This window comes from Pezoporus occidentalis, unplaced genomic scaffold (genome assembly GCF_034315485.1).
Source record: "Pezoporus occidentalis ecotype Australia unplaced genomic scaffold, CSIRO_AGI_Poc_V1 ctg1665, whole genome shotgun sequence".
Taxonomy (NCBI): domain Eukaryota; kingdom Metazoa; phylum Chordata; class Aves; order Psittaciformes; family Psittacidae; genus Pezoporus; species Pezoporus occidentalis.
Window position 1 is genome coordinate 1745 of NW_026913494.1, and position 9274 is coordinate 11018.

At 48.3% G+C, this 9274-nt stretch overlaps 1 long non-coding RNA gene across 1 annotated transcript; it reads left to right on the forward strand.

The window, feature by feature from the left end:
* Positions 1-701: 701 nt before the first annotated feature.
* Positions 702-3244, forward strand: LOC134160948 (uncharacterized). The gene is made up of 2 exons (XR_009963750.1): positions 702-1175; positions 2130-3244. It is a non-coding gene; the product is annotated as an uncharacterized LOC134160948 (long non-coding RNA).
* Positions 3245-9274: the final 6030 nt, after the last annotated feature.

A 9274-nucleotide genomic window follows, 5' to 3' on the forward strand; every position in this document is an offset into this window, starting at 1 on the left:
CTGAGGTTGGGGAGCACCATAGGTGCTTTGTTCAGCCCATCCACCTCTGCTTGACAGCTTAAAGACTCCTCTGGTTGCTGTTGCCAAGGCAATTCTTTGTGCTGCAGCAGCATGGGAAGCATCTTCAGTCAGAGGGGACACTTAGTGATGGGTCAAGCAGAGGGTGCTGGAAAGCAGCACCTGTGCCCTGGCCCAGGAATCAAACACAGGGAAGGCAAACACAGGGAAATCAAACGCAGGGAAACACAGAGGAAATCTGTGCTCAGAACTGATCTGGTTTTTTTTATGCAGGCAGAGCAAGATTTGGTCTTTATAGCTAATACGGGCATCGCAGACTTCTCTTGAGGTCTTAGGGGACAGCCCATCACGAGCACCTGTTGTAATCTAGGTTTCCCTTGCTGGAGATAAATGTGTTGCATGGAGACGTACAGCCCTCATGTCCCTTCAGGTCTTTCTGCTGAGAGCTGGGGGCAGAGGAGGATGCTCACGCAGGTCCCGTGCGTGCTGCTGACAATGGACACGGCGGCAACAGCGGCTGCCGTGCGGACGGGCCGCTGCGCTCTGCGCTGCCCCGCGCTGCCTCCCCATTGGCCGGGTTCGCTCAGCGCTGCAACCCGTTTGGCCGGGGCCGCCCCGCGGTGTGTTCTCATTGGCTGAATCCGCCTTGCCTTGCTTCCCCTGTCACCGCCTCTACACATCCTCCGTATCCCCGTCGCTGCAAGCTCCGGCCGGAGGGTAGCGGTGCGCTGTGGCCGGAGGCGGCGGGGAGCGGCGTCCCCTGGGCCGAGGCGGGAGCTTTCCGCCGGTGAGGGCCGTGGCAGCAGGTGTTGCGGCACGGCCGGAGCGGCGGGAGGCGGGTGTCCGTGCGAGGCCTGGCGCTGTGCGGGAGGGAGCGGGGCCACGTGCGTGTGTGAATGGCCCAGCCGGGTTTGGCCGTGTACGAGCTCGGTGGTGTGTGGAGGGTAACACGAGTAAACGATTAGAGAGCTGTCTTAAAGCCGGTTGTTTTGGTACGGGTATAAAAGCGGGACCCTCATGTGGCCATGAGAGAAGCCTCACCTGTGGGTGGGTGCACCGCATCAGAATCTTTCCAATTACCTGAGACTCCTGGCATCGGCTGCAACACGGCTTCCCAGCTGGAAGTGTGGGCCTGGGTGATGATTCAGTGGTGACTGGTAATGTATTTCTTCTTATTCTCTGTTGTTTCTATGCAGTAATGATCTGACACATTGCTAACTTTCTCCGGTACTCTACTTATGTATCTCTGATTGGTCTTATTGTACTTATTCAATATATATAGAGATATTTACCTAATTCACATTAGTGTGCGTGTTTTTAATACGTTTACTGGCTTCAGTGTGCTTGTTTAATAAACTCTGCATATTATACAGATAGAGTGTGGTTACTTTGTGGCATACCCTGTCTGTCAGCAAAACAGCAGTACACAGATGGAGTTTAGTTTTAAGTGGGAAAGCGAGGAGCAAGAGCAGTGCTGATGGCACTGTTGTGCTTACTGTGCATAGAAGATGCCCAGCAGCAGCTTTCTGTCCTGGCTTCTCGGCTGTGGGAGCAGGGGCCAGATGTTTGCACTCTGTGGGCTGTGCTCCAGCACGCCCTAGAGTGGGCACCAGAGAGGAAAGGCAGTGCACAAAGGGAGTTTAGTTTTAGGTGAGAAAGTGAGGACAAAATTATTGCAGAAGAGTGGTCAGGAGAGGTAAATCAGTATACGGATCCTCATCCCATTGAGTGTCTCTGAGATCGTGCCAGACATCTTCTAGGTCATCTCCTAGCAGAGGTGGGAGAAAATCCCCTTCTCCTAGGAGGGTATAAGAATGGTAAACATTCTTCAGGAAAATTGACAGGGTTATATCAATTATTGGGATGTACATTTAATCCTCATTCAAAGTACCTGACATTACTGAAATGGGTTTTTCGTTAAACATTACTCAGGAGGCTCCTAGTAGAGCTTGGAAATATTTGACCCTGGCTTGATGCTGACCAAAGGGCATTTCTTACTTTCCAATGAATGAGAGAGTCAAAGTTAATGAATACCTGGGCCATGAAAAATGTCACCAGGAAATAGTTTAATTATATCTACATAAATTATTTAAGGCAGGAATACTGTACAGGTGTGAAACGAAACACAAGATATCATTTGTGGGAGCAGTACAGCCTTGGGAACAGCAATACCTTGTCTTTGTACATCATGGGACAAGGACAGCACCTGGCAATGTCAGAAACCAGAGCTGATGGAGGCAAGTTACTTATGAACATGTTCCTGAGGCATGCTGGAGGAATTGGAATGGGAGTGATGTTTCCACTTCAGGCCTTAGATGCAATGGGTTTGATGCCAAAAGAGTCTCCTTCAAAGCCGACTCAGACACCTTTCAACCCCAAAGTTTCACACCCAAGAAATGGGCCGAGGACATATTGAAAGCCAAAGTAATGGGTCAGGCTGAGACACAAGGGGATCAAATGGGAGGAGCAGAGGACCCATCAATCCCACAAGAGGCCAAAATGACATCACTATTAAAACCATCCTCACCTCCTCCAAAGACTCAAAAACCAGTAATCCTACAGCCAAATCTCTGCAATCAAGAAACAACAAAAACACCACATGGACGTCTCTTGCAGCCAAAGCAAAACCCTTGTTTGGGAAAATAAGCAAGATGTCAACTGTCTTGAGTTGGACACTGATTGCCCCTGGCACGTTACTGGTAAGCTTCTTGTTGATAAAAATTCTCAAAATACTGAAGAATCTTAACTCATGGTTAATTCTCTCAGTTTTCCCGTGGAAAGAATGCCCTGTCCTTTCCAAAGTATTGGGCACCAGACCTTGTGCATTATGTCAGATTGTGCCCATGGACATGTCGAGTATTTCTCTGGATGTGTCTCAGGCTTTTTATCATCTTCCTCTGCATCCTCTTAGCGCTACTGGGCTCTGCATTTCTAATGGGCAACTGGTCTATTTCAGAAAAGCTGCAATGGGGGTCAGTCTTAGCCCTTTTCTGCTTCATCTCTTCAGCACTGCCCTCACAACCAAAAGTGCTGGGCGCTTCAGTATTTGGGGTTTTGCTTATATGGACAGCTTCCTCCTCTGCCACCCAAGCTCTCACTACCTTACTTCAGTTAGCAGCACTGTCTGTGCTTTCCTTTAACCAGTAGGAGTTTGAATAAACTACGATAAACATACTCCTTCTCCTGTAAATGAAATAAAATTTCTGGGATACCTAATCAAGGAAAACTTTCGCACACTCACTTCTTTAGAAATAGGAGCTAGAAAACTGCAATTTTCATTTTAGTTTAACCCTTCCCATAACTATTCTGGCATTCAAGCCAGCCTTTCAGCTTTACTTGAATTTCTGCTGCTTTCATTCCTCACTAATAATGAGGGAAGAAATTATGCCTGTGTTGTGTAAAGTGAACACCTCTAGGTAGGCACTTTACCCTGATCCTAACATGAATGCCCAGGCAAAGTCTCCATTTCCCAGCTGAGAATGCTATCTGTTCAAGTAATAGTTTCAGTTTGTACAATTAAAGTTTAGAACAAGGTCATTCTGGGTTACCCAGGTCTTAAATAGAGCCTTCCTACCAAAAGCCTGACTCCATCAGACTCTGAAAGGATTTCCTGCAATTCCAGAGACTGTTTTACCATGACCATTCCTGTCAAGGTTGATTCGTACCAGAAATCTTACCCCAAAGTCATGTCAAAACACTTTGTTTAGGTGTCACTCTCCAGTGAACAACATAGTCTTCGCCATTGTGCCTTCGCCCTTGCTCAAGCAATCATTTTCCATACTTCCTGCCACAAACAAAATCTTTATCTGTGGCCAGTGACTGAGGTGGAATACTGCTGGATTTATGAAGGAATGACAGAGAGATAGATCCATGGTGAGGTTTGAACATTAAAGCCATTGTGGTTTCATGTATCAGCAGTGGAAGACAGGACAAGCTCCTATTTCTGGATCCAGTACAAGCTTGCTCTGGTATCTTTAGCACCATGGACTGCCACACATGTCCCTGCTAACTACTTAGACTCTTAGGGAAGAATGGAAATTCTTACCTCTACAGGATATTGTTATGGATTACTGTTAACCCAGTGGGACTCTGATCTTAGTTGGAGAAGCTAAAAATTGTTACAGTACAAGTAAATACAGACATTTTCATCATACTCTGTGTGCAGGTATGTTCTGAAGAGATGCATCGTAGCAGCTGCAGCAATTCCCATACCAGGTTTCTCTGTTTGCCATGCTACTGATTCACCAGTCGATTTTTTCCAGGAAACTCCACTTCCTCACCCCCCCCCCCCCCCCCCCCCCAGCCTTCCCATTGAAAAATGAGCCAAACATCTGAGTAACAGTTAAACTTTTGAACCTGTTATGTAGGAGTAGCCTTGAACTTGGGCAAAATATCTGTGCCCAGACTGATGTTCTCAGCCCAGGTTTAGTCTCCTACTTTATTTATAGGTCATATCTAACTGAAAACAAAACAGCTTTTAGTCCTTGTTACATTCTTATTCAAGCCAGCAGGGAGCTATGAGTTGAAGAAAAAGTACAGTGAATCACTGCCTTCTTTTCCCCAAATTCTCTCTTAACAAGGAATTTCAGAGCATTTGCCTTTATGATACATATCCATGGTCCTGTACAAGTGTTACCTTTGCATACCTTTGCATAGAATATATGAAGAAGTAATCTGTTTTTTACTACTCAGTAACAAACTCAGTCAAGGTTTAGTCAAAGAGAGACTCCTTAAAGCAAGCTAAGGTATCAGCAAATGCACAGCAAAAAAGCAGCTATAAGGGGGGTAGACTGGTACACCACAGCATAACAAAATGGTACTATTTCCTGATGACAATTTGATTCCAGAATATAAATACTTAAAAATAATTAGCGTTTAACCTTTAAGAAAACAAGTTGCTTTTTTGCTAGATATAAACTTCAAGAAACTCAAGCCAGCAGATGTTATAATGGGTATATAAATGGTTCCTGTTTGCCTAACAGGAACATTTTTTAATCCTAAAAAATGATACCTCACATTGCTACCATTTAAAATGTCTTTTCAGTGACTCCAGCATGTAAAACCAGATTAACATTGAAGAACATGTTGCAGGGAGCTATATCTATCTTACCATCAGCTTTTTTTTTTTTTGCCAAGAAGTTAAAGTAGGGGAGCAAATGTTGCTAACGGTGTGAATCCAGCTGGAAGACTCTCCACTGAGCAGAAACTACTAGTGTAATCTGTGATTCGTGTTGTGAATGAGGAATTGAGGGAGAAAGTCAAAGAAAAGACAGCATATTCAAGAAAAGCAAGATGCTGAATGTGAAACCTTGACCCTTTTTAAGGTGACAGGAAAACTTCCAGGATTTCCTATTCTAACCGCAAGAAGAGTGATTATGATAATATACCCTTGCCAAGGGAAAAGTTTAATGCAGTAAGGACCACAGCAAATGGATGTAGCATCCGAACAGGCATTATACAAGAAATATCTCAGGGAAGAGAAAATAATCTAAAGTCTTATTGCCCTTCCATTTAATGCAGAGATTGGAGAGACAGTTGCAGAGAGGCTGTGTCACAGACACAGTAAAACAGATTTAAGAATACAATCTCTCCTCTCTCGAGATCTTTTCCTAAAATGTACTGCTTGTTGCCTCAGCAAATAGTAGGATGAGGTGTTAGTGCATAGGAATTACAAAAAGTAGATATTAACAGGACACTTCAGATCAGTTCATCCAGCCTGGGAAAGGCTTTTCTCTCTTTTCAGATAGCATGTTGTGTTTATGGACAGGCAACATGAACTGTGAGCCAACCTAGTTCCACACTGCTGTGGCACGATGGCTTCATTTTCATGACAGGATTCCATAGAGTCGTTATGGCTGTAAGGTAACATGAAACTAGTGTATGTCTCGGTCACACACCTGCCCTCACCACCAGAGCCATATTCTACATTTTGCAGCTGCACACAAGGTGATTTGACAGAGCAAGATTAAAGTACTTTAAGTTGCTAGTGATTCCTATGATGAAACACCTATTGCTCTTATAAACTAGGGTTGAATCTGCTGCTAGAATAAAGGAATCCAGGTCATCCATGCCAGCTTAAAGCATATCCTTTCTTTCTCTACCCACAGCCTCTTATGTTCCTTACAAGGAAAATAACACACAAGCCATAGGAGACCATAAAACACTTCACTTGTTAAGATAACTGCCAGTGAGTGACCTAACGGTGAACAATTCAGGATGATTTTGATTAACAGAATGTAATAGAAATAGAATTGTTTCATATAACCTTTCAGTCTTCAGCGCTGTAGTTAGGTCCTCTATTAATAGAGCTGTCAGAAACATGTACTCGTGCCTGAACTGACATCAGGTACAGAAAGTTGAGTGAGTTAATTTAGTGCTGGCTTAACTGACATTGGGAACAAAGCCTGCCTTTTATTCCTGAAAGAGAAATACCATCCACAATAGTGTCGCTTCCCATCAACATGCCTCGATTCCAATCTGGGTGACTGTCTCTTAGCATAGTAAATTTACAAAATGCACTTGAACATGATAGACTTCTATGTTAAAATGGATAGATTGTTTTTTAAGATCGAATGAACCTGTCTGAAGCAATGCAAAATACAAATACAAAATACATTTGGGAATTAGAGTCAGCGTACAAAGAAGAAAGTCTACAGAGATTTTCTTTGGCTAAGAACACCCTTTATGAGATGGATTTCAGTAACAGTATTGTACACCGTGGTATGTCTTGTATCATCCTAGTTTAATCATTGAAGAAGACAGATTTAATCAGAACTGCAAGCATATCTGAGAATAGTATTCTGATTAATTGTACTAGCCCAGTAATGAAACTCTCAGACTATATTAGGCCTTACAAATTGCAGCATGGGAAAAGACTTTAGCATTGCCAACTAAAAACATCTCTCTTCTTCATCATCTCTTTCCTTCATTGCAAGCTGATTTTGTTGTTCACAAACAAAATAAACCCTTTGTAGCAGAAAAAAATAAAGGGGGTTGTTTCTGTAGAAAATTTGAGTATTTTGGCAAACAAATACAGGATAAATCCCTTTGTAGTCATTTCTTTCTGCAGTAGGGCAGGGTGTTTTCTGCTTTATGTCACTGGCAATAATGGTTCATCCAATTAGCCAGAAACTGTTTTTGCATGAGAATTAAAATGTAAAATCAAAGAATCCAACAGAATACTCAAAGCCAATGGCAGAGGAGCAGAGCTGGCCCATTCCTTTCATTTTAGTCTCACACACCTATTTAGCACAGTATATTTTTCACAGTCAACACATGAATATACAATTGGCATTTGTGTCAGTCCTTTCCTGACCATTTACTTAGTTCTTTGGGATAAACTTTTTACCTCTGTCAGCTGTGCCTGTCGTGACTTGCAGTCACCTTCCAAAAGCTCCTATTCTGAAGGCTTTTGGTGGAGATGCAAAATCAAGCCTATGTCCTTCCGGGATAAACTACTGCTGGAGAGCCCCTTTACCTCACAAGCACAAGAAGGGCTTTGACTTAAGCATTTAGACCTCCTTCTCGTTCCTGGGCACATCTTCACCACAGTGGTATGCTCCCCCTCACACAAGCATCCCCATCACACCCACAGTCTCTTACATTTTGCAGCAAACCTGCATTTGCAACTCCTATCCAGCAGCCAACTCTTTTTTAGCCTGTGCTATTTAGCTGCTCTTTCTATCCCCTCCTCAAGAAAACGGTGTGTTTTGTAGGGCTGTGGAAATAGCAGCACTCTAAGGAGAGACAATGCCCAGATAACTTCTGTTACTTGCTGCCCTGTGTGTAATACCGTTGTACAGAGTGGCAGCTGACGGAAGACGCGTGTCTCGCAGGGAGCAGCAAGCTGTCCCTCAGGAGAAGCCCCTCTGCCCTCAGAGGTGCCAAGCAGAGGCAGGTAGCAGAACCACCGCGCTGTGGAGGAGGGCGCACTCTGTCCCTCCTGAGGACATTCCTCATAACAGACTTCTCTTCCCTCACTGCAGGCTTTAAAAAGGGGGAAGCGCAGAGGGGACCTTCCCAGCATGGCGGCCGAAGGAAGGCTCCCCCCTGCCTTCCCCGCCCTCTCAAGATGGCGGCGCGGAAGGGCCGGCGGCCGGTCCAGAGAGCGGGGAGGCGGGGAGAGGTGAGCCGATCCCTTGTCGGGGAGCGGAGGCCGGCCGGGCTCTCAGGAACCGGGGCCTGTTATGGGGGAAGGGGCGCCGGCTCGGGGAGGGGGCGGGCGGGCGGCGGGGTGCGTGTGCGAGAGGGAAGGGGAGATTACAGCCCCCCCGCCGCTCTGCTGCCCAGCCGGGAGCTGAGGGAACTAGGCCGAGGGGGGGAGGGGGAGCCTGCCGGCGATCGCTGCCAGGGCAGCCGGGGGGAGGGGTGCGGAGGGCCGGCATGGCGGGGAAGCGTTTCCTTCGCTGCCCCCGTCCCGGCAGGGAAGTGGGATTTGGCAACGACGTTGCTCGCCTGCCGCCCCCCCCCCTCCCGCCCCGCGCCGCTGTTGCAGCCCTGTCTGCCCGGCGCGGGCAAGGTAGACGGGAGCCTCGGCTTCGCTCCCCGCTGTGCGGGGGTTGTGTGCGGGGAGCCCTCTGGTGTGAGGGGGTGTTTGTCAGGCACAGAGAAGCGGCGGAGGACGGAGCGAGGGAGCCCCCCTGGAAGAGGTACTTCGGGGCCGGGGCGACTCGCCCCCTCCGCTCACCTTCCTGTGAGGACCTGAGGTGCCCCCGTCCCGCCTCCCCTCTCCCACCCTCACCTCCGGTACCCTGCGCCGTGGAGGGCGGGCCGGGAGGGGGAGGCCGCTTCCCCCTTTGTTGTCAGGAGGAGAGCTGGGGGCTCTGCAGGCCCTGACTGTGGGGAGAGAACCGGGCAGGACCGGGGCGGAGGGGAGGGGTGGTGGAGGGCCCGCCCTGGGGAGGGCGAGAGGGGCTGCTCGCCGCGTGCTGCGGGGGGCAGTCTACAGGGAGGAGCGAGGGGGCTCCGCCGGGGGCGAGAGGGCGGGACGGGTGCAGGGAAGGAGGAGTTGTGGAGACTGGGCCCGGGGACGGGAAGAGCCGGGGCGCCGGGCCCGCGGCGGGGAGCAGCCCCGCACCTCAGCCCCGCGCCGCTGCTCCCGTCTCCCGCCCCTTCCCTTTGTCCCCGCGCCGCCGGTCGAGCGCGGGCCCTGCCTGGGCCGCGGAGGGGGCCCGGCCCGGCCCGGCCCGGCGCGCATGCGCGGGGCCCACAATGCGGCTCCATGTGTCGCTCGCTGCCAGATTTAAAGCGAAAGGAG